This window comes from Vanellus vanellus, assembly GCF_965231255.1.
Source record: "Vanellus vanellus genome assembly, chromosome: 3".
In the NCBI taxonomy this organism is placed as follows: Eukaryota; Metazoa; Chordata; class Aves; order Charadriiformes; family Charadriidae; genus Vanellus; species Vanellus vanellus.
The window spans coordinates 11,542,557-11,565,595 of record NC_138907.1 but is presented as its reverse complement, the minus strand read 5'-3'; positions in this window follow the sequence as shown (position 1 = coordinate 11,565,595).

Below are 23,039 nucleotides of genomic sequence, written 5' to 3'. Positions count from 1 at the left end.
CTCATTAATGACTTGCACAGCGCAGTAGAGAGTATGCTTATTAAATTTGCAGACAACATGAAGCTATAACGGCCTGCAAATATACTGGAGGACAGGATTAGGAATTTAGAAAGGCATACACAAACTGAGGAACTGGTCCAAAAATTATAAAAAAAAAAAAAAAAAAAAAAAAAAAAGAAATTCAGCTGGGGACTAACCTCACAAGTAATCAACCATGTGAGCGTGGGCTGCGTAACTACTGGGCAGGTGACAACACTGCACAAAAGTTTTGGTGAATTATAGGCAGATCACAAGCTGAATGCAAATTTTAAATAAAGTCATAGTATTGTAAAGAAAGGCAGTCCTCGTACTGGGAACTTATTAAGCATCTAACTCTCAAGGCACCGTATGTACTACTCGGCACTGATAAGGTCTCAACTAGTTTTGTTCCTATTCCTCAACAAATGTGAGTCAGTTGGGAAGAGTCCAGAGGATAACAGTGAGAATAATCAAACGTCTGGGAAGCTTAGGAGGAGGAATTGAGGGAAGAAAAAAAAAAAAAGTGAAGTTCTCTTGTCTGCTGAGAGACACTTTCTGTGGTTAATCAAAGATATTTTCTGGTACGTTAAGGGCTCTTGAAAAAGTTAAATTACCTATTTTACAAGTTTGTGTTGGGGCCAAAATCACAGCAGGAAAGTTCCAGATTTAGATGCTAGGAAAACATCTCCAGAAATAATGGTAGCAGTGAACTAGAGTAGATTGCCGGCGGAAGCCATGAAGTTTCTGGTACTGGTGGTCAGTAGGAACAGGTCAGAAAAGCATTTATCAGCAAGGAAATTAATATAGTCACCCCTGTCCTGCGGGATGGCTGGGGAAGGACGCATTAGAGGACCTCTTGAGGTCTCTTATGGTCTTGTGATTTGAGAGCAATCAGTACTCAAAATAATATCTGGAGGCAGCCATTGCCCACGTAGACGTTTGTGCTACTGTTTTAATCTTTGCAGTCAGTGACTTCAATTGTATTATTTCTAGACTCTCTGTGGGTAGATGGGTCAGGATCAGCACACTCTGAGAGCAGCTCAGGTGCGTACACATGGTTACCTGTTTTCCAAATGCAGCACTGTTTTCTCTAAAGCTTTGTTCCCAATCATATTATTGAGTTCCAAAGAGAATCTCAGACTAGAACTTGGCAATGTTTTTTTCCTGTCAATTTTATGTTGGATTTGGTAAACCGTTTCAGTCAAAAAGCTTTGTTTTGATGTTTTTTGAGCAAAGCGTTCTGATTCTCTGTGATGGATTGGCAAAGAATCCATCCCTAGTCAAAAATGAGTGCTCCTTGTGCTGTGTGGTTTAGGCATTTTCTCCCAGCTTTTTATAAAATTGTGCTTTAAGTCAAGAAGTTGGAGATGTGAGTCTGTGTGCCACGGATTGTGTTTTCTGGCCAATTCTCCACGAGCTTGAGGGGTCAATGTTTGTGTGGTGTCTACAGTAATCTTTCATTTTTCTCATTTATGAAATAAAACTATATAACAGTTTAAGAACATATATCATTGCTGCATTAAACACGTCTAGGGTGCGATCTCAGACCCTCTTGTTCTCTTACCGCTTCCCTTCTACAGCTGTTACGTCTCCATAAAGCCAAAAGGCTGTGTAGCACAGGCAGGTGGGATGGAGGACCCCATAATTAGCTCTTTCCCCTCTCACATGAGGCACCATTAATGTTAGAGTCCACTCCATCAACGCACACCTGGGAAATGCAACATAGTGTTTTGAAAGAGAAAGCTGGGGGACAGTTCACAGTTATTGTAAGGCAAATACTAATTTATATTCCTTCATTTTAACACTTTAAAACATCTAAAAAAACTTGTAAATCACCCAAACTTTCACTGTCCTTTGAAATATTCAGTTTTCTTTTCTTCTTGGCTTTTACGTCTAAAGTGTGGACAAGCAGTCTACGGTTTGGGACAGCCTTTAGGAATAGAAGATATTCTTTCTTCTGCATTTGGGAAGTAGTGAGTGAGTTTGGAGCAGTAGATTGAATGGTTCATTGTGCATGCACACGTGTCTGTGTGCCTAAGTAATCGTAGTGATTTCTTTCATACAATTCTTCAAAGTAATCGTAGTGATTTCTTTTATACAATTCTTCAAAGTCCTGGATAAGATTTGGGCTTCGTGGATTTCAGTACAGTAAATGAATGTAATTCAAGATGTGAAGAAAGGAAAGAAGCATTTATTTTACAGATGGGGGACTGAATCATACAGAACTAAGACTGTCCAAAAATAATACAGAAAACCCGTGACAGAATATGGATTCAAGCCTTAACTTTGTGATGTCTCACTCAGATCCCTAATTACAAGGCTGTTAACTTTCCAAGTTGTTGTCTTATACATAATCATAGCACTTTGACCTTTAACTATTTTGCTATTAAATTAAACCTTTCTTCACTCTGCTGGAACACGAAGCTGGAACGCTAGTGTGACTAACTAGAAAATGAGGATTTTACACCAAAGGTAGGGAGATGTGGCCAAATGGATGCGGAGCAGCCTCGCATCAGGCTGACCCATTAGGTGTCGCGTTGAGAAGTGCCACATTGCTGCCTTCCTGCACCTTTGTGATATATCTCACACTTGTCGCTGCCGTGCTTGGTGTGACCGCTGCCTCGGTTATCGCTGGGGATCCTTGGCTTGAGGCGCAGAGGCCAGCTGTGCTCTTAGAGAAGTGCCATCGTGGGAAGCTGGAGCCGCAGCCAAGGGGGCTGCGATATCTGCACTGCTTCTGACATTCTTGGACGCTCTCCTCTTTGCTGCTCTCCACTTTCCCACTCTCGCTTCCCCCAGCCCATCAAACTGCACAGGTCAGATGAAGATTTCTACTCAGCAATATTTTTTTTTCCCCTTTTCCTCCATACTTTCCACCATATGAATTTGCTCAAGGAGAAATATGTGCTGTCTCGGAGACGTACGTGGGTGTGAAAGAGCGTGCTAAGTAAGGCCTTTCTTCAGGTTAGGAAAACAGCAAACTCGTTCTGTGACATTCTCTCATCCTCCAGTGACCTGCGCAAGGCACAGGGAGTGTTATACGTATACCTGAAGCAAAAACAAAGCCGAAAAACATTTAAAACGCTGCAGTTGTTGGGTGGGGTTGGAGTGAACGAGCAGGTGCATACCAAAGCAAAATTATCTTGGATTGTGTTCTTGTCCTGTTTCATAAGTGTTAAGCAGGTTTTTGGATAAGAAACTTCCAAGGAAAAGGGAAGAAGAGTGGAAAATGGCGATTCAGAAGTTGGTGGCTGTCCTCGAAGCAGCCCAGTAGTTCCTCTCTGGGTGTCAGATTGCCAGTTCTTGGCAGAGATTTAAAATATGAGTATCTGTGGACTGTCAGGCCAGCGCTGTCGGTCACCTGCGTTCAGGTTAATGCTTGAGGGAGCTGGCCAGACTCCAGGGGATAACTCGCCTAAATAAAGACTTCATTGCTCTTTCATTGGAACGAGATGTTCTTCCCTCCTTCCCTGTCTCTTCTTCTTTGTGACGTGGAAAAGTGAGACGACTGCACAGCTTGGTGATGTTCAGATCTAGGCCAAAATTTCATGTCCCTGATGGGGGAGAAAACCAAACCACGTCTTAAATCCAGCAACCTTGAAATTAAGAGTGACCCAGATTAATGTGTGTGCCTGTGTTGGTTTTTTGTTGTGTTTTTGTTTTTTTTTTTTTTTTTTTTTTTTGCTGGTTTTTTTTGGGTTTTGTTTTTTTTTTTTTTTTTAGAACAGGATGAACTGAACAGATAGGCTGAAAAAATGTAGTGAGTAATATGTGTAAACTCAAGCCTTTGGTATGCAGCCTAATCCGGCACAGCACCCAACATGCCTGACTAATCTGCTTTATGTCAGCATGAGGAGGTTTGATGGAAACCACGATATCTTTTTGTAGGCAAAGCGATTTAGGTGGCTATCTGGTAGTAAGGTTAGCCAAGCTTTTGGGCACACAAGCCCTTCTGCAGACCACCTGAAAGCTTAAAAGAAGGCATTACCTTTGAGCAGTTGGGAGCTCAAAGCTTGCCTGCTCTCTCCATCTTTTCTGCTTGTCCTAATGAAGGATTTACTCTTCCCCATCTACCTGGTGCGTAGAGGCCAGCTTATCCACCCAAGAGTATAATAACTTCTTTCTTTTGGGACATTATTCTGCAAAAATTTCTGAACAGCAGGGTTTTAGGTTTCAGGGTACCCAGCTTTGCTTTGCTGGCCGTTTGTTCTGTGGTGCAGATGTTCTGTGTTGTCTTAAAATCAGAGCCTCTCTTGATGTCTGGATTTGAGTACCCCAAAGGAGATGGCTGAAGTCAGTAACTGCTGTCCAAAAGCTCAGATTTTGAAGTTAATTCTAATAAAGCACAATAAATTAGTTAAGCTGCTCTCCTTCTGTGCTGTTTCCCTTCAATGAAGAGGAAGAAAAATGAAGTTACTTAGTTACTTGCCTGTGTTGTGGGTTAGAAGTGATAATGTCAGATAGCTACCAAATGCTTTACAACAATAACAAACTCTAACAACAGAGTAAAGGAACCGGAATACCCGAACTGGAGCTGGGGAAAAAAAAAAAAAATAATGAAAACCACCCTCTCTCCTGAATAGTTTTGGTCCTCATTATAGATTAGTAGTTTTGTGAGATGATGTAGAAATGTTCCTTATTATCACAGCTTTATTGCCTACCTCTGTACATCTGTTCCGAAATTCATTTCGAAATGGCCAGACATTTCAATAATCCGGTGTGGCTTGGAATTTTCATATTGTTTCTGGTGCATTAAAATCTGGACGGAAAGCTGGTACTTTTAAATTTACAATTGCACAGACCGTACAACATCTGGGTAGCTTTGCTCTATTGCTTTCCCTGTTCCTTTAAATTTAGACCGAAGTTATGATGTGCATGAAAGGCTAAAGACCTTGTGTGTGGCAGGTGTTATTTCAAGCTGACAAAAATTCAGTAATATGTTCATTTTACTTTGATATGGCCTTTTACAAAATGCATAAAGCTCTACTTCAAACCTTGGCAAAATAGTTTTATTTTAAAAACAGGCAAATGGAGGATCTTCTAGGCAAGGAGAAATTACACACACACGCACATATATAAATTGATTGGTATTTATATAAAGATATATCCATGGAATTGTTCCCTAAAAAGTTATTTATTTATTATTCCTATGAATTAATGCTTCATCCCTTCTCTGTTAAGATGCATTGAGGTACTTTCTGGAGGATCAATAAAGTATTTTGTTGTTTTGTTTTGTTTTTTTCTGAGAATGACAGCACTAAGGCAAACTGCAGACTTTAAAGTTACATAGATTCCTTAGGATTACCTGTGTGAGTCATTATTGCCAGTCAAACAGTCATACTTTGACTTAAACTGGTCTGTAGAGAGGGATCTCTAGCAGGGCGAAACCTCCTATTTCCCCTAGTCCCCACTGAGCTTTGCTGCGTCACACGAGCTGACATATAGTTGATATGAGCCTGTTCTGTCCCAACACATCCATGGCATCCTAAATGTAGTCTGTATTAGAAGCCCACTTCAGTCTGCAAGCTTAGTACTTGTAGTTCTAGTAAAAATAAATAAGTAAATAAACCACAAAAAAATCAAACTAACAAAAAACCCATACAAACAAAAAAAAAAAAACCAAAACAAACTCAAAAAACCCCAAACAAACAAAACCGTAAAAGCAAACAAACAAACAAAAAAAAAAAACACAAACAAACTCAATCTACAAATATGAGAAAGAATACAAATATTCATCTTCCCCATGTCTGACTGAGCCCAAATCTTTGGGGGAAAGCTATGTTTCTCTCTTAAATACCGCACACCTAAATCTGCTTAACGAGTAGGTGGGGTTTTCTGAGTTGTTTTTCCTGTTTAGCAAGAGAAAAAGGGATTTTGGGGAAAGCCGTGCTTGTGCATCTGTAAGTGCATGTAACTAAATCCCAACTAATGGTTACTCCTTAATCCCTTGGAGTGCTGGTAACCTCCATTGTGAGACATATCGGAGGGTGCTTCCGGATGAAATCCTGATTAAAGTGCGATCCCAGTTGTGTTTGGCGTTGCTTTCCGAGGTGGGTATGGGGCTATTTTGCCAGAACAGGTCTGATCAAACTGCGTTTTCAACCTGACCTTCTCCTCACCCCTAATAACTTCCTGGTTCCTTGGTCAGAGAGAGATTTATGAGCAAGAACAAAGCGTGGTGTGTCCGTCCCAGCAGTGAGGGAAACCAGAAAACTTATTAAGAGAGAAGGGAGGGGGAGAAAAGAGAAAGAATGAGAAGGAAGGGAGGCTGAAAGCAAGTCCTGGTTTCAGACAGAAGCACCTCAGCTTCTGGTCTACTGTAATTACCCAGAAATAAAACATTGAAAAATCAATTTGATGTCTAAAAAAAGAAATAATCAATGTTTTAAACAATTTGAAGAGCTTTCATAACTTTGTTTCTCTACAATGTACACGTTCAGAGCCCATATCGCCTTCAAAGTAAAGTGCTCCAATAATTTTAAATTGTTCTGCACAGAAAAGGCTCCAAACCCCAATTTAACTTCCAAATGGAAGCAATCTTAAAAATGTGAAGCACACCAATAATGTTAAATCGCGCCCTCTGTCCAACCCTGCCTCTACTTCTGTGAAGTTCCTGCAACCCCAAATTTCAGTCTGTCTTTAGGTTGAAAGAATTTCTGCTTATAATCTTTAAAGGTGATTTTTGTCTACTACATTAAAGAGGGGCTCTTTAAAAAACAAGAAGAGTTTTCTCAGGTTCTCCGTTACTGAAATTGTGGATCTTTACCCGTTAAAAATGTTTCCGTTTGTTCCTGTATTTAGTCCAACCCAAAAGCACAAATTGATGAGTATAGCTGTTATCATTTCCTAACTTACAGCTCTGTGCGGAAAGTGATTTTCCATTGAATTGTAATTTCATCTGCAAGGGCTTTAGACCTTATATAATTAAAATACCTCAATCCTCTTCAAATTAGAAAAGCAAATTGTTACATATCATAAGTAGGTGCTTTTCACTCTAATGACAGTCACTTAGATGATTTATGACATACATTATTTTATATCAAAGTACAATGAAATAGGCATTACCAAAGGTAATCTCGGTAATGTCTGAAAAGGGATCTCAAACCTCAGTGCAACAATGAATGCAGTATTTAAAATGCAAAACCCAAAGACATTATTATGGTTTTGATTTCTTATGCCACAGCTTCTCCTGATCTGTTATATTAGTACAGCAGTACAAAGGGTGGTTTGGAGGTATTTTGCTAAGATAACAGACGGGGAAAAATGAAATATAAAGTCAGATTTTATGCAGAAATTGTTATCAAAGGGATGATAAAGTAAAACTGCATAATCACAAGGAAAAACAATTGATGATGTACAAACTGAAATATATTGAGCTCATGGAATATGCTCATTTCCAGCTTTTAAGCCCTTGCATTATTAAAATGCATAATAAAATAAAATGCCTGGGTAATGTATAAACAAATCAGACTAAAGTAACTTCTTGAATATGATTATTCTCATATTTCTGTATTCTAGATGAAGATTATCCCTTCTCTCCCCGCCCCTACCACAGTGCCTTATTCCAGAGCCTTGGGAGTCAATGGCGAGAATCCCAATGTCCTGGGTGTCCTTTTGTGGCAGGGAAATGTTTCCCTGGAACACTGCATCAGAACAGGGACAAATGGCTATAAATGAGGACAAATGGCTGTACATTGGCCATGAATTTAATCTGGCGATGAGAAAAAGGTGCCTGACCATCTGAAGGGTGAGACTGGAGCAGCCTTCGGGCAGGAATAATTGGAATTTAAGGGAAAAAAAAAATCAGAAAGCCGAATTGATTTTTTTTTTTTTTTTTTTTTTTTTTTTTTTTTAAAGTGAGAGGTTGAGATTTTTGAGTTGGTTGCCTGCAGTGTTGCAAGACCTATGAGGTTGTTTATGGTGTCCCTCCTGCAGCACCAGCCACCTCCTGTTTTTCAGCCCATGGCTTGCTGGAGCACGGCCGCTTCCTATCCCTATGGAGTGTCACTGCAAAGACTTTACTGAAAAACAGAGTTCTGGGTGACAACCTCCATGGTGGAGTTTGATGCCTGTATGTAAGGTTATCGGCTACGTGTGCTAAGTGGGGAGGTTTTGGTGTGCAAGGGTCCAAAAGTCATAAAGGCTTGTGGTGTCTGAGTAAGCAAATAAATACCAAAGCTCCTTGACTTGAATTCCTGACAGTTGCCCAGCCCAACAATTCTGGCATATGGACTGCAAGACCATTGAGGAGTGAGTGGTGGAGAACCCATGGCAATGACTAAAGGATTGGAAAATCTCATTTACCATGAAAAGCTGAAGAAACCCAGTCTGGTTAGCTTGAAGGTTACGGGAGACTTGATCACCTTCTGGGAGATGATGTGTGGGGAACACAAGGGTCGTGGTAAATCTGCCAGATCCCAGTTGCAGTCTCCAGAAGGGGTTTCAAGAGGCTCTCCAGCCCCGCTGCAGGGTAGTTCTATCCCCCTCATGACCAACCCATGTTTGGCAGAGCTAGATGAGTTCAGACTCAAAACATAGCAGGATGGAGATCATGAACTTCCCAAGGGCTGAGAGGGAAAGGTGACACGTTCTTACTCATGAAAAACGTTCAAAACGAGATGTCAGGCTTTTCTGAGAGATCTTTCCCAGGAATCAACTCTAGAAGCGCTGTGACCCATGCCAGTTGAGCCCGTTGGTCCCTCGTGGCTGCATAATCGGTGGCTTTGTGGGCTGGTGCTTGCTTACTGAGGCCCAGCCTGAATGTGCTTAGCATTTTGCCTCAGTGTCTAAATTAAGATGAATACCTCTTTTTTTTTTTTTTTTTTTTTTTTTTTTCTCCTCTTTCCAAGATGAGCTGTTAATTTTATAACAGAAGAGCAATTTAAAGACTTGTATGATTAAGAGCACGTTTTTAAAAATTGCAGCAGGCTTTTTTTTCAATGTACAGCAGCCATAATTGGGGAGAAAGCTGTAACGGCTCTTAAATGGCAGCAGTCAGATTTCCAAAGCATCCTCAGCAGCAAGAGTTCCCATCAATCGGAAAACCTGGTTACACTTTTGAGTACCAAAATGGAGCCTTGGTGGTTTGAAAACATAATAAATTCATGTTTCATTTTGAATTAAATTCCCTTCCTGGGCATGAACGCGAATAAACACTATTTCCAGGTAAAAAAGACAAAAAACTCTTGAGGCTAATTTCAGATTTAGCCCTGACAGACTGGGGTTGGTCAGTCCTGGCTCCTTGTACCACTACAGTCTCAGTAAACAAGAGCTGAGGCAGTAGTCTGCACTGGTTTGGTGTGGTACGTGTCCCCTGGAACATCAACAGCACTGCCTGTTCCTCTGCTCGTCCTACCTAGACGAAGGGGTTGAGCACAGCACGCTTACAGAAATCTATTTTCTGCAGTGCTGGGGGGTGGTGAGGGGTGTAAGGGCAGAAGAAGCTGCTTGATAGATGCAGAAATGCTTCAACATATGTCAGAAGCATCTTTCCAGTTTTCAGTGGTTGATATTTTGATTTGCCGAACTTGATTACCATCTAGCTGTTTGGTTGCTGGAGTGTCACCTTTGAGTCTCGCAAAGCACCTGCTTACACCAACCTGTTGTCCACAAACACCTCATCCTGGGCAGCACTGCTATCTGGTATTTACTAAGTACTCAGGATCCTGAGATGGTATTTTTGGGAGACTTTGAAGCCTTCTAGTTAAGGCTGTTCTCTTGTCCCCATCACTGTAGAGCTCAAGTTCTCTATTTTCTTTTAGTCAGTGTATTATTTTTTTTTGTACAAATTCAGGCATTAGAGGAGAAACTCAGCTTGATGAGCAAGTGTTTGTGCTTCTGGATGAAGTGTTTTACTCTGAGGACAGCTAGGAGGAGAAGGAAGGGGAGCTTTCCTGGATGACCGCAAATGATCATGGTAGGCACAGTCAGGGAGTTGAGTCTGAGTCTCTGTATCCACATGCTTAAGTGGGGCTAAAGTGCGGGTTCTCCTTGTAGCTCTTTCTATCTTGCTGTGATCTATCCTGATGCGGCAGGTGGGATTAGGCAGCAAAGTTCCTGTGCTGCCTCATTCACTGCTCGGTGGGAGGTGGTGGTCTCACTGCATGACCAGAGAGACAGTTCAGACATTGTGGCAGTCCTGCTCAAGTGCTGATGGAAAGCTTGACCTGAAACCCCTCAAGAGAAAGGGGCACGTGCAGGCAAAAACAGAGCATCAAATTGGCCCAAAGGGAGAAGCTGTAGGTGCACAGAAAAGGACTATGAGATTGGGCCTGAGGCTGTTGAAGCATACTATGATGGTTGCCTCCTGTGGCCAGGATGACCTCCTACAGCCAAGTGGGTCTACTGCTGCTGACTGAGACACTCCATGGGATTTTCAGTGGTTACCAAACAAACGGGCAGCTGTAAACGTGGCCTTGTGCTTAAAAAAAAAAAAAAAAAAAAAAAAAAGAAATGCTTCCCTACCCTGCCACTGCCTGGTGAGTTTCGGTGGCTGAATGATGTGCAAAGCTTGGAGCTTCTGAGCAGCATAGCAGCATTGCTCCACTGGGATCTCCTGACGACAACGGCATGGCAAGGAGCCAGGAGGAGAACTCTCAGAAGGGAAGGCGATGCCAAGGCGGAAAGCAATTAGTATGTAGAGCTGATGACTGCGCCTTTGTGGGCAAGCAGGGGGATGTTTTTAATGGCAATGGTGAACTGGTTTGACACAGATTAACTGGACTTTGGGAGGAGGGGGCTGCTATTGTTTAAAAGTAAACTTTTTTTTTTTTAATTCTGTGAATATGGTTTTCTGTTGCTTTCTGTAGAGACATTACCTGCTGATTGCTGGCTTCCAGGTTTAAAACCATTCTCTCATTTAAGACTAAGAGATTCTGGTCCCATTGCCTTTAGTTCTGCAGGGATTTCTGCCAGAGAAACTGCGGAGAGGTAGCAGTGGGTCTTAGCATAAGAGGAAATATGTAGTAATAACCATAATGAGGCTTTCTTCTCTATTTTAACAAAGAGGAAAAAGGATAGCAGTGAGATCTTGATTTTAGGATAGTGTTGTGGCTGTCCCATCCCTGGATGTGTTCAAGGCCAGGTTGGATGGGGCTTGGAGCAACCTGGTCTGGTGGGAGGTGTCCCTGCCAATGGCAGGGGGGTGGAACTAGATGATCTTCAAGGTCCCGTCCAACCTAAACCGTTCTGTGATTCAGGTTGAAGGAGGGATGACCAGTGCTTGTCTCAGCTATGTGGTGAAGCTGAAGTCAACACCTCCCTCGTACAGCAGTTTCCGGGGAGGAGGGGGTTGTTAGTATGCTAAGTGGTAGGTCCGGAGATCCTGTTCTCACACAGAGGCACTTGGTTAGATGCGCTCTGTACCCGAGTCTCCGGGTGCTTTCGGTGTGCGTTAGCTGTTTTCACAGCATGGAGTTCCACAGTTCTTTGGAGAGAGCTCTTTACCGTTGCACAAGCCAGGGGCAGACCTAGTTAGGACATGCCTCTGTGCTTGGTGGAAGGGAAACAGTTGGGACTTGGCAGTTGTCTGTTCTGCTTCTCTTGGTTTGTTTTCCGTTAACTCCTCTGCTCTATAGTGTATTCATCTGTAATACCCTTATCTTCCAGAAAGGTAAATAAAATAAGCCAAGAGGATTGTTTTGAGCAGTGAAGTTCTCTACATCCCAAAAAAAACTTAACAGGAGTGGGGAATTGCCGGGTGCTGCTCTCTGCTGCATCTAGCTGCTGTTGGGTGCAGGAGAGGGGAGGGGTGTCTCAGAGCTGGCTACAAACCCTATATTATTTTTGACTCTGTCCAAGCTAGTTCTGCAAGCCCTAGTCCCTATCTTCCACCCGCCCTTTGCTGAGTACTTTGTGCTCAGTACTCAGCTGAGTACTTTGTGCATTGAACTTTCCTAAACCAGCTGTATGATTTTTCCCTAAACCAGGCATATGTCCTTGTCCTCCAGCCATGCTTCGTATAGTGCGTAAAGCAGAAGGGGACCAACTGTGTTGGTTCTGCCACTTTATTCTTGCAGTCCGGGTGCCCTGGCTTTTCTATCCTGAACCTGCTGGAGGAGATGTCCCAAGAGGTCCAAAAGCTCTTCCCTCCCACATTACTCCAGGCTTGCTGCTTCTGAGCTGTACCACGTGCCATAGAGGAGAGAGGCAGGTCATAGTGGACTTTCCAGTCCTTCCGGTCCAGGTCATGTTATCAAATGGTAGAGGGCTGCTAGAGAGTTGTGGAAACTCAGTGACTATTCGGTGGTCCATGCTACTGCTGAAATTTGGGAAATAGTAATTCATCTGCCTCCAGGGAACTGGGCTTCACCGCTTTTGCTCTGAGCGTGGTTTTTGGGGAGCACATCTGACCTGCAGAGCCTGGGAGGCAGCGTAGGTCTCCTGCAGAGCAGGACAGCCAAGAGCTGCACTGGTTTCTAACTGGGCTCAACACAGCACCATTCCCTGCAGCGCCTTGCTTGGGTGCTGTGCTGCAAGTGATTTTGAGAAGAAATAATACGTGTTCTTGCTCCAACATGATATAAAAATGTCTTTATATTAGACAGTCTATATTTTATTGAGGTTTGCTTCATATTAGTGTCATAGAAGACCTTGATTTCAATATAACAATATGAAAGTGCACGTGTAATTTCTCTTCTGATCACATTAATGCTAAACCACTGTACATGGTAGTAACGTTAAACTAATGTGACAGAATAATACAAGTATAAAGTGATGTAAAACCATTAATATTATAGAAAGTTATTCATTTTATGCAAAGGATTCTAAGGAGTAATTTGAATAAAATTCCTTGTCTCTTTCTCTGATCTAGTTGAGCTACTTTGATCAAAAGATGATGAGTCTGATCAACAAAGTTAATATCAGCCGATTTCCATACAATGACTTCTTGTTCTTAGGTCCTGCCCATGGCATAACTTAAAACAAGTTCACTGCTGTCAGGAACTGTGCTTTCTGGTCTGGAGGTAGGGAGGGGAGAGATGCGAGATCAGAGGTGAAGCAATTTATTGAGTAACAGTAACCCAGTCTGTTTTGGCAATGCACGTTTACTTTAGTCAAGTTTAAAGGGCATGTAAAACTCGAGCGCATCAGGCCATAACTATTTGATGGGATGAACTGCTCCTGCAATACAATAACAGAGCAAGCTGCGACCACTGGCGAAAATGACTGTGTACTGGGTGGAAAAGTAACCTTCTTTCCCAGCAGATTTGGGTTTCGCTCAGAGAGCTGTATAGCATTTTATTTTAACTCCCTGCAAACTTTAGGTCTCTCGATATCATCCGGTTCCTACTTTGTTTAATCAAGACGTGCATTTCCCCCGTTTAATCAGATTACTGAAGACAGCCGCCAAGAACACGTAGTATGCGAAGAGCCAGATTCCCAGTGAAACGAAACGAAAAGTTATAAGGCTGTGGTTTTAGGGATGGCCTTTCTTCTGTGGCTTTTGGTTTAGTGTCTTATTTGTCAGATTTTTATATGAACATTATTGCTTTAAGAAAAAAATTTAAACCCTGAGAAATTACTCTCAGTCTAACGAGTTCTTTTCCACTGACTACAGACATCATTAGGGGATGGCTATAGCCTGAGGCTGTGCATGAACTTTTTCTTCTAACTGTACACTTTATGTATAATTTAGCTTTCTTGCCTAAATTATTCAAGCAAATAGTGAGTGAAAATAATGGAGTTCACTGAAACCTTCCACAGTATTAAAATAAAACAGTTTTTTACGTTGATTTGAATTTTTAAGCTTTTTAATCATGGATTTCAAATGGAATACGCATGTCTTCAGCTCTTCTCTGCTTGTCCCTCTGTGCCTTTTTTCAGTAAAGGAAAAGAAGAAAGGAAACGAACTTCAGCAAATACCCCATTAATTAATAAATGTTACTTATGACTACTTGAGATAGAAGTAATGGTAGTTAAGCAAAACCTATAGACATAGAAAATACGTTCTGCAAGTATTGAACTGCAGGCTGTGTTATCTCTTTCACCCCAAATAAGGCCGGTAGCATAGCATGTCCAAATACTGTTGAGTTGCTTTAAGCTCAAAAATATTGGAGAGCTCTATGCAGTAGAGGTAAACTCGAAAAACTAACACAAAGGCTAGAATGTTTTCAGATAATATTTTCCTAATTTAATATTAGCCTTCAAAAAACTCTTGCTTTAAAACCTAGGGGCCTGATCCCATGCTAGGAAATTGGTACAACTTCAGGAAACCCTGCAGATTTCTTCCAGGTGAAGAATCAGCACTTAAATGTTTCTTATTGTAGGCAGTCCTCTGCAGTCATGTGCTGCAAATTCATTCTACAGGTGATTGCTGGTGCTATTACTAACATAAGTACTGTATTTAAATCTGCATAGATTCAGGAAGTATATGCTGTCCTGAAAAAACGTCCTTTGGAAATCAAAGAATCTTAGTAATATCTGCAAGCAGACCTCTACAGTTCCCGGGCTCGGGTATGTCGTGCTTTCACTGAATGGCTGTTAGAAGTAGCTTAATGATGACTTTCTATATATATTTATATATATATATATATGATGGGGTAGGATCCGTATCTGGGCACCCGCTACGGTTCAAGATGGGATTCAAATCTGCAATCCAATCGCAGCCCAGCCAGCAGTAAGGAATCTCTCCTGGGATTCAGACCAGGCTCTCTTTTTGAGAAGCATGACACGAGGCAGAGACAGGTATAGCTTTACCTGATTTCACCCTCACGTATGCACTAACTACTGTCTGTAGTTTGTCAGTGGGGTTTGGATTAAGCCATCTGACATCTCTCGGTGCCTGCTGTCACCCAGCTCTGTTCTTATGTGGTGTGGAACCACAGTGCTCATGTACTCACGCTGCAGAAATACTGGGTGCTCTGGGTCAGGAGACTTCCCCCAGTCTGAGTTTGTACCCAGTGTGTCCTTCCAGACCTGGAAACCAGGTTGGAGTTAATAAAAAGAAAAAAGTGTGTTTGGTGAGATTTTATTGTTTATGATCTTGACAAAGAAATACCATGGGAGTGGCCATCTTCAGTGCTTAGTCAAAGCCCTTCCCAAAAATTGCAAAGCAAACTGACAGGCAAGAATAAAGGGAAGTTTGATGAACATCTCTTCTGAATTATTGAAATGGCATTGTGTGATACAGGTTAAAAACAAACAAACAAAAAGTTTGTTCTTTGATTTCATTGGTTCTGGTACGCCACTCCTGTTCTTTGAGTTTTCGGACTCAAGAAATTAGCTACGTGCAAATTAGTTGCCTTTTAATTTTGAATGCCCAGCAGATGTGGATCATTACAAGCTATCACACTAGATTAGTTTCACACCTGAGCTGCACGCGTTCGGTGATACGCTGCCTGCCTCGGTACAGCGCTCGTCCTCTGAGCCAAGCTGAGGTGGTCCTCAGCTCGAAGCATTCAGCTCTTCTGCGCTTTTATTGCAAGTTGCTAGCGCAGCACAGGGAGCAGCAGGCAAAGATTTCTGGAAACCAGTAATAATGGGATTTGGTCTTCTTTGGAAACAACTTTGCAACAATGTTTACTCTAGATTCTTTATTGCTACTTTTTTTTTTTTTTTTAAATGACTGTTTCTTTAAAGGGGGCAATTGTTTTCTGGTAAGAGCAGACTTCTTTTTAATGTTCTGGGTTTATTTAAAAGCTGCTGTCCTGGTTGTAAGGATATTTTGTGTTACCATTAGGCGTGTTTTACGCCTCAACTGCGTGAAATCACTTGGGCACGCATATGCATCAAGGGCAGTTGTATAAATTAAGCGAAATACTTAAAATTTAATTCCATACAATTCACAGTATGTATAGTCTGGTTTTGCTGAAGAACTTTATGACGTAAAGCATGGTGGGTTTTGCAGTGACAGCCATTGATTGTGAACTTAGAAGAGGAGCAGTAGAGCTGTACAACCTGGAGGATCCTCTCTTGTTTGCATTTTGGTCTAATAACTCTGCAGTGTTTGGTGTGTTGCACAAGAAGCTGCTGTTCGCTTATTGTCATGCACAGTACATCAGTCTTTTTCCCTCTAGTTAACACAAGAGAGGATCTGCGATCTTGATGTAGTGATTCAGTGGAAAGTACCTTTTTACTCATCTGCATTTATTTGGTTGCTCTTGAGTCTTCAGTACTGGGGGGGGGGGGGAGGGGGGAGATTTCAGCTGAAGCAAGGAAGAATTACAGAATTGGGATGGGAAGGGTAATATTCAAGTGAAAGCGTATGAAGCTGAGCTGCTCAGTTAATTACCCAGTAAGGTCTAAACTGTGAAATCCTTTGACAGTACGACATCCTTTTCCCACTAAATTCATGTTCACCAAAGCCCAGCTCAACATCGCACGAGAAAATCCTCTTTCCAGGGAATGTCGGACATATCGTACATCCGCAAGATCAGCACAGAACTACTCAATTCCCTGTTTGTGTCAGGAGATTAAAATGCTTGGTGAAGCCAAAATGATTTCTCCTTACATCTTGCAGAATAGCTGTTTCCTTTCCTTTTTCTCCTTATGCACAACTACTTTCTTTTTTTTTTTTTTTTTTTTTTTTTTTTTTTTTTAAATCTTTTTGACTCACAATAGGTTTCAGGTCATGTTGGTGTGTTTGTGATAATCTGTCATTTGGCTGCCTTTGTGAGGTTATCTGTCAGCTAAAAATCCAAGTGCCTCGAACATTCCTGACTTGTGCTTGCTGTCACAAGAATCTGTGTCTTTCTCATCTGTATTTTTTTGAAATACAATTCCAACCCTTTTTAGATGGCTGGTAGGTTTTGTGAAGTTTATGCCCATAGAAAGGACCTCTGGCGCTTTGTAGGCTGCGGTATTGCTCTATGCTTGCCACTTCATCACTCAGCTTGCCCAAAACTTAAGGCTGCCACCTACTGCAGCTTTCCCATGGATATTTTGTCTGTGTGTGAGTGTGTTTTTAAAGGAATTTCCAGACTTTAGGCAAAACCTTTCATCAGGAGAGGAAAAACCAGCTCTGCCTAAGCATCCTGTGGACATGATGAAGTACACTTACTGGTACACCCAGCAAATGGAATTTTTATGTCGCCCTCAGCCCTTGCCATTTCTGCCCAGGGATGGATTAATGGCAGAGCTGATGGGGCTGTGGCCCTGTCCCCTCCAATGCTATGGGACCTCGGTTTCTCCTGTCATCACAGAAACCTCCAGCGTGGCTCGTAGCCAAAGGGTGCCGTGCAGATGCATTATGTGGGGAAAGCTCAAGGAGTTCCCTGTGGGTCATGGAAGAGGGCTTGTTAAGCGCACCGTCTTCAGAGATGGTGCCACCTCTCCCATGCCTGGCCCCTGCCACCTCTCCTAGCCCATGTCCTGGGGGAAGTCTTGCCCCTTCTCATAAATGTTTGGGAGCTTTTGCTGCTTTATGGAGCAAGGTACCTAACAGGAGAAAAATCTCGGGTTTGCTCCTGCTTTTCTGCGTTAGACCGAGGGCAGCCCCTTTGGAAATGCTGACAAGTCCACCAGTTACTTGTGTGTTCAGAGTTTTGGGGTTTGCTGCAGGTTCCTTTGCCTTGTAACGCTCCCATGCAGATTGTTGCCCTGCTCTCCTTGGCTTCTCCATCCAATTCAAGCTGGCTTGCTGCAGAGCTCTCCATCTTCTTGCTTCTCTAACTCATAGTCACCCAAAATGTACTTCTTCCACCTTTCCTTTCCTGTTGGTTTTTTTTTTTTCCCCTCTTCTCACTTTTTCAGTTTCGCCCAGTCCAGTAAAGATATCTTGAGCTGCTCGCTTGTCCTAATGGTCCAGTTGAATTTCTCTGTATTACCAAATAGACTTAACTGAATTGCTTTTAAACGGCGAAGGCTAATTAGTGACATTTCTGTTGCTCAGAAAATACTCATGAATTTCGTTCCAAACTGGCTGGGAAACAAACAGAATTGGGGCTAGATATTTTTCATAAAATTGCCAGAGAATGAAGGGTTGGCTGCTGCTTACAGCATTTGCTGCAGACTTGTTGAAGGGAACTGAATACACAGAAATGACCTCACCCATAAACATGTCTCTTCCTTTCTTCATGAATGTTTAATTATAGGTGACAAAGGGACAACCCCAGCACAAGAAATTTATGGCGCCCCAACCTAAAGCTTGGCGAGTTAAGATATTTTTGCAAGGATGTGGGAGACGTGGATCAAAATCCTGCTCTAGCGGAGCCATAGCGTGGTTTGGTCCTGGGTAAGTGGCTTAAATCCCCAGACTATTTCATTTTGAAAGAGAAGCCAGCATCTATCTTTTCTGTGGACATAGCCCACTTCTTTTAAAAAAAAAAATTCCCCAGCTGTATGGGAATGCTCTGTGGTGCTCTTTAGAGGTGTCTTGCAGGAGGTAAGTAAGGAAAATCTCTGAGATCTCAGAGAGCTCTTCAAACCAGTGCTCTTCAACTATGGGTTTGGAGACCATAGGAAACCTGCTATTCTCCATGAAACTGTTGTAAATGTATTTTTAAAAGCCCTGCATGTGCATTCGTGCACATCCAAATCTGCAAAGAAATGGCAAATGGAAAAAAAAAAAATCTGAGGGGAAGAAATTTTGTCTTTACTTGGTTTTATATGAAAGGTTACTTGGACCTTGGATCACAGAAAGGTTACGCATCATCACTCTACGCATTGAACTACAGAATAAACCGGCAGCAGTGGTGTGAAAAATCCAGCCCTCTAGGTAATTTGCTTTTTCTTACAAGTGCCTATTACAAAATGTTTTGTTTCAGGTCTAATGGAACATTTCATTTTCAAGCTAAATAGATTTGTGGGGGTTTGGTTTGGTTTTGCAAGAAATAAACACTTAAATCTAGGTCAGGTTGATAGAGAATTCTTTTCCCCTTCCTTTCCCCACCCCAGTTCTTATTTTTCAGGAGTATACTGTTGAGTGTCTCATTCTGTTGAAACTTCACCCTCAAACCTTCTTTGTCCTTAAACTCGTACTTACTTTTTCTTATATAGCACTTTGTGATATTACTTTAGAAAGCTGCAATATGAAAATATGTTTTATTTTGATGCGTTTACTTCAGGATAGCATGCCCTATGTTCTGCCAGTCCTTGTGCTCCCCTGCAGGTGCCTGTAAGTGCGCAGGAAATGTAAAAACTCAAACCAGTCTGTTCAATTTAGCATTAAAAAAAAAAAATTAGCTTTGTTACATTTCAGTTGTATATATTTATTGTGCAGAATTCTGAGAGGGGAAAAAGGTGATGGGGAAAAGAGAAGGAGTCTGGTCTTGCTGGGACCCACTGCTCAAAGATGAACACAGAAATGAATACACGGCCCAAAATATTTTCAGGTACTTCTCAAAAGGAGGTTATTCTACTCTTTCAATTTTTAAAATATAAGATCCATTTAGCAGATGCTGTTGTCCTGAGGGAGCAGGAAGCTCTGTCTTCTCACACAGACCCTGCACGGTGTGAATAGACACTACACTAACATCCAGAACCTTCTTGCTCTTGTAAGTTTGGCCAACCTCAATTGGAGGAATGGTTTTAGGAAGCTCCTTTGGGAAGCCAGCGGAATCGTTGCCCCATTTCTATAACTGTCCAGAGCTACTGATTAGCAACAGCGGTAAGAGCACCGCAGATGTGTGGGACATGTCTCAGGCTTTGTCCAAACAGGTCAACATGTAGCCGACAAGCAGTATCAATACCTGCCTGATCAATAGGAAGGGGGGGGGGGGGGGGGAATAAACCCCAAACCAAACACTGTCCTAAGCCATGCTAACAGGGCACAGCACATGCCTCCAGGTCTTGAAACCTGTTTAGAGGTGATAGCACTTATGATCGGCTGTTGGTGATGCTCCTCAAGGTCTGACCTCCCAGAACAGTGTCTTGGGATGGATAGTGGGAGAAGTGGAGAAATCCAACAGACACTTCTGCCATGCTGGTGAGACCCTCTTGTCCTCAATCTGGTGTCTTTTAAGACCATTTTTCCCTGTTTAAGTGGTATTTCAGAATAGTGGCATTCCTCAGTAGCCATCATTTTTTTTCCTGGTGTGATACACAACAGATGGTTACACTGGTAAGACACGTGTGTTTTTTCTCACAAGAAAAAAAAAACACAAACCTGGCCAACCTTGCAACTCTGTTTTGCATTAACCAAAGAGGTGTAAAATGCTGCCAAATTTGAAAGCATTTTCCTTTATTTCTGCCTTGGCTTTGTACAGTCGCAAACAACTAGGCAAGGTGCAGAAAGCAAAAAGTCAGGTCCAGATTCACCAGAGAAAGAGAAACTGGCTGCAACATCGCTTGGATTGAAAATCTCTCCAGAGGGGGAAAAATATTCCTCCTCTCTTCCTCTTGCTGCCCGCTTTCTCCTTCAGCACACTTGTTTCTGTTAGAGATCTCTTTACAGGTACATTTACAATCTGACTTCTGAGCCGCTTCTCCGTCCCATCCTACCTGGGCAACTACCTACCTGCTGCTTTTTTTGCCTAATATGGATTATTTGGCAGGGATATGGCTAGCCCCTTCCTTCTTCCCCCATCAGAAATCTCATGTTTTGTGCTGCTTGCTGTTTTTATGACTCATATGTATTTGGCAATGAAGGCTCTGTCATGGTTTGAGGAACCCACGACAGTTTCTTGTCATGTAGACAATTATTCTCTCATCCAATTTCCCCTTCCTGGGTAGGGAGGGGTCTCGGCAAAAAACAAGGAAGCACAAGGGTTGAAATATAAACAGAATAATAGTAAATAATAAACTAAAGAACCAATATTGATCCCCATACCAATATAAAATACACAAGGATTATACCCAGCCCATTCTGTCCGTAGGAAGCTGAGCACTCCCAGCAGTGGACAGCCAATGTGGGACACTGAGTGCTGCACCTTCAGGAGGAAGGGAAGGGCTCAGGGAACCCGCACCAGGGCAAGGAGTTCTCAGGATGGCAGCTATCAAGGGAGAGAGAGCGCTTCTCAGTAAACTCTCTAATTTATATTGAATGTGACCTTCATGGTATGAAATAATCCTGTTGGGCAGCTTGGGGCAAGTGCCGGGGTCTCGCTCCTCCTCATCCCTGGCACCTGGCTAACTCAAAAATACTGACACCTTGAAACCTGCACACCATAGCTGGCTATAAAGTCATCATTTTCACAAATTCAGACACTAGTCTTCTAAAAGTGCAGTTTTCCCAAGCGTTAGAAGAGACCTTACCAAAAAGTAAAATTACTGAAAGAGAAATTGATCTTGTGTTGCTCAGGACAAGCTTGTACCTTGGGCATCGTCACCCCAACGTGTCAGGTATGGTCTGAAGCAACAAAAAAAGCGAATTCCTGCCCCGAATATCTTCCATTCCGCCAGCCCGTTTCCCAACCTGTATTAGCAGAGGCGAAAACGGGACAAAAGAAAACTCTGCTGTGGGGGCCTTGAGGTTTTCACATGTTGACATTTTTCGGGCTGGCAGCCTGCCCCACTTCACCATGCGGCTCTTCGAGAGGTGGCATTTCAATGCCGTGTGTCCCAGAAGGATGGGGAAGGCGGGTGCCAGAGCTGATGGCCCACCCTGCATCAAGTCCTCAGCCAGGAGAACCTCGGGAGACACAGGCACAGCTATGGCTGATTATTTCTTTTACGCTTTCCCTCCCGCTTTGCCATTATGCTTCAGCTTTGAAACCAAGCTTTGTTTCAGCCTGGTAGCCCGTGGCAGTGGACCGGAGAGAGGAGGCTTTTACTGAGCTACCAAAGGCATTGTGCACACGGGAAGAAAATGTGTGAAGAATTGAAATGATATGGTTGTACTGGGAGTTTGTTGTGGTGGTAACACTGGCTCCCATCTCCTGGTAGCTAACGGAGCACGGTGGGATGATCTGAAGATGAAGTGAGTCTGATATGCTGGGACATGACACTTAAAAAAGAATGGTGAAATTATATTTCTTATTTTCCTTTGTGTGGAGAAAATGCCTCTTGGCTCTTGGTGCCAAGTGTGTGATGGTAGGGGACTTCCAGTCTGGGGCTTGCCTTCAAAATAGAAGCCGCACTGTCCGCTCCTGCCTCTTCCCCTTTTGTTTTAGGGCTGTGGACCGGGCACAAAATATGGGGCAGAGTCTGAGGGCTGAATCCTGAGCTGCCTGGGCGGGTGCTCGCGGTGTGAGCTCCCAGGTGTCTTCCCCTTTTGCACGCCACCGTAGTGCTGCTGCCTGCGACGTTGGCTGAGAGGAGCGGCAGCAGGGTGGAGAAAGGCAGACAAGGGATATTTCGGAAGGAAAAATTGGTTCAACTAAACTCTGGCGATACGGGCGTTCAAGAGAAATTGTTTTATCGAGGAAAGCGGTGCAGGACAGGTGGCAGCTGAAGTCTTTATGAGTGCAGAAATACCCGTTTTCAACATCTCTGTAATCCTAGCAAGGGCAAAGGGGATCGTTTATCCCGTTGAAGTTGGGTTGGTAGGTAGGTTTTTTTGCTAGCCAAGCTAGTTGTTTAAGTTGTTAAAGTTGTTTAAATGTCATCAGCCAAATAAGCTACGCGATATCACTTTTTTTTTCTGCTGAACCCATGTGAGCTTAATGGCACAGGAATAATACCACAGGTGATGCCTTAAAACTTTCTTTTCATGAAGATGTATGCTAGCGAAACCACATCACGGGTAAACGCGCGCCAGTAGGAAGCACAAAAAGGAGTGTTGGTGTTGCTGGGACAAAGTGACAAAAAGAAAAATAACACGAGAGTGGATATTCCTCGAAACATCTTTTCCAGTAGTCATCCATTCCTAATAATCACGGGGATTTTTATGAGAGTCGTTCAGAGCCCTAACTCCTTCAATTGAACACAGAGGCAATTACGTGTGTAGATATCCTTAATTTGCCTGCGTGTAAATTAAAGCTGGGTGCCAGCTTAACTTATGTGCTGTCTTTCCCTAAATGCTTTTATAGATTTTTTTTTTTTTTTTTTTTTTTTTTTTTGAAGATCAGAAATGAGAGCATCCACCGAATCTGATAAGAAAGAGAATGTCGCTGGTTTTGGCTGATTGCACTTCTCTTTTTTTGGTGTATAATGAAGAGCTTGCTACTTGTGAGCAGGGAGAGGATTTAATGAATCACAAAAGTACA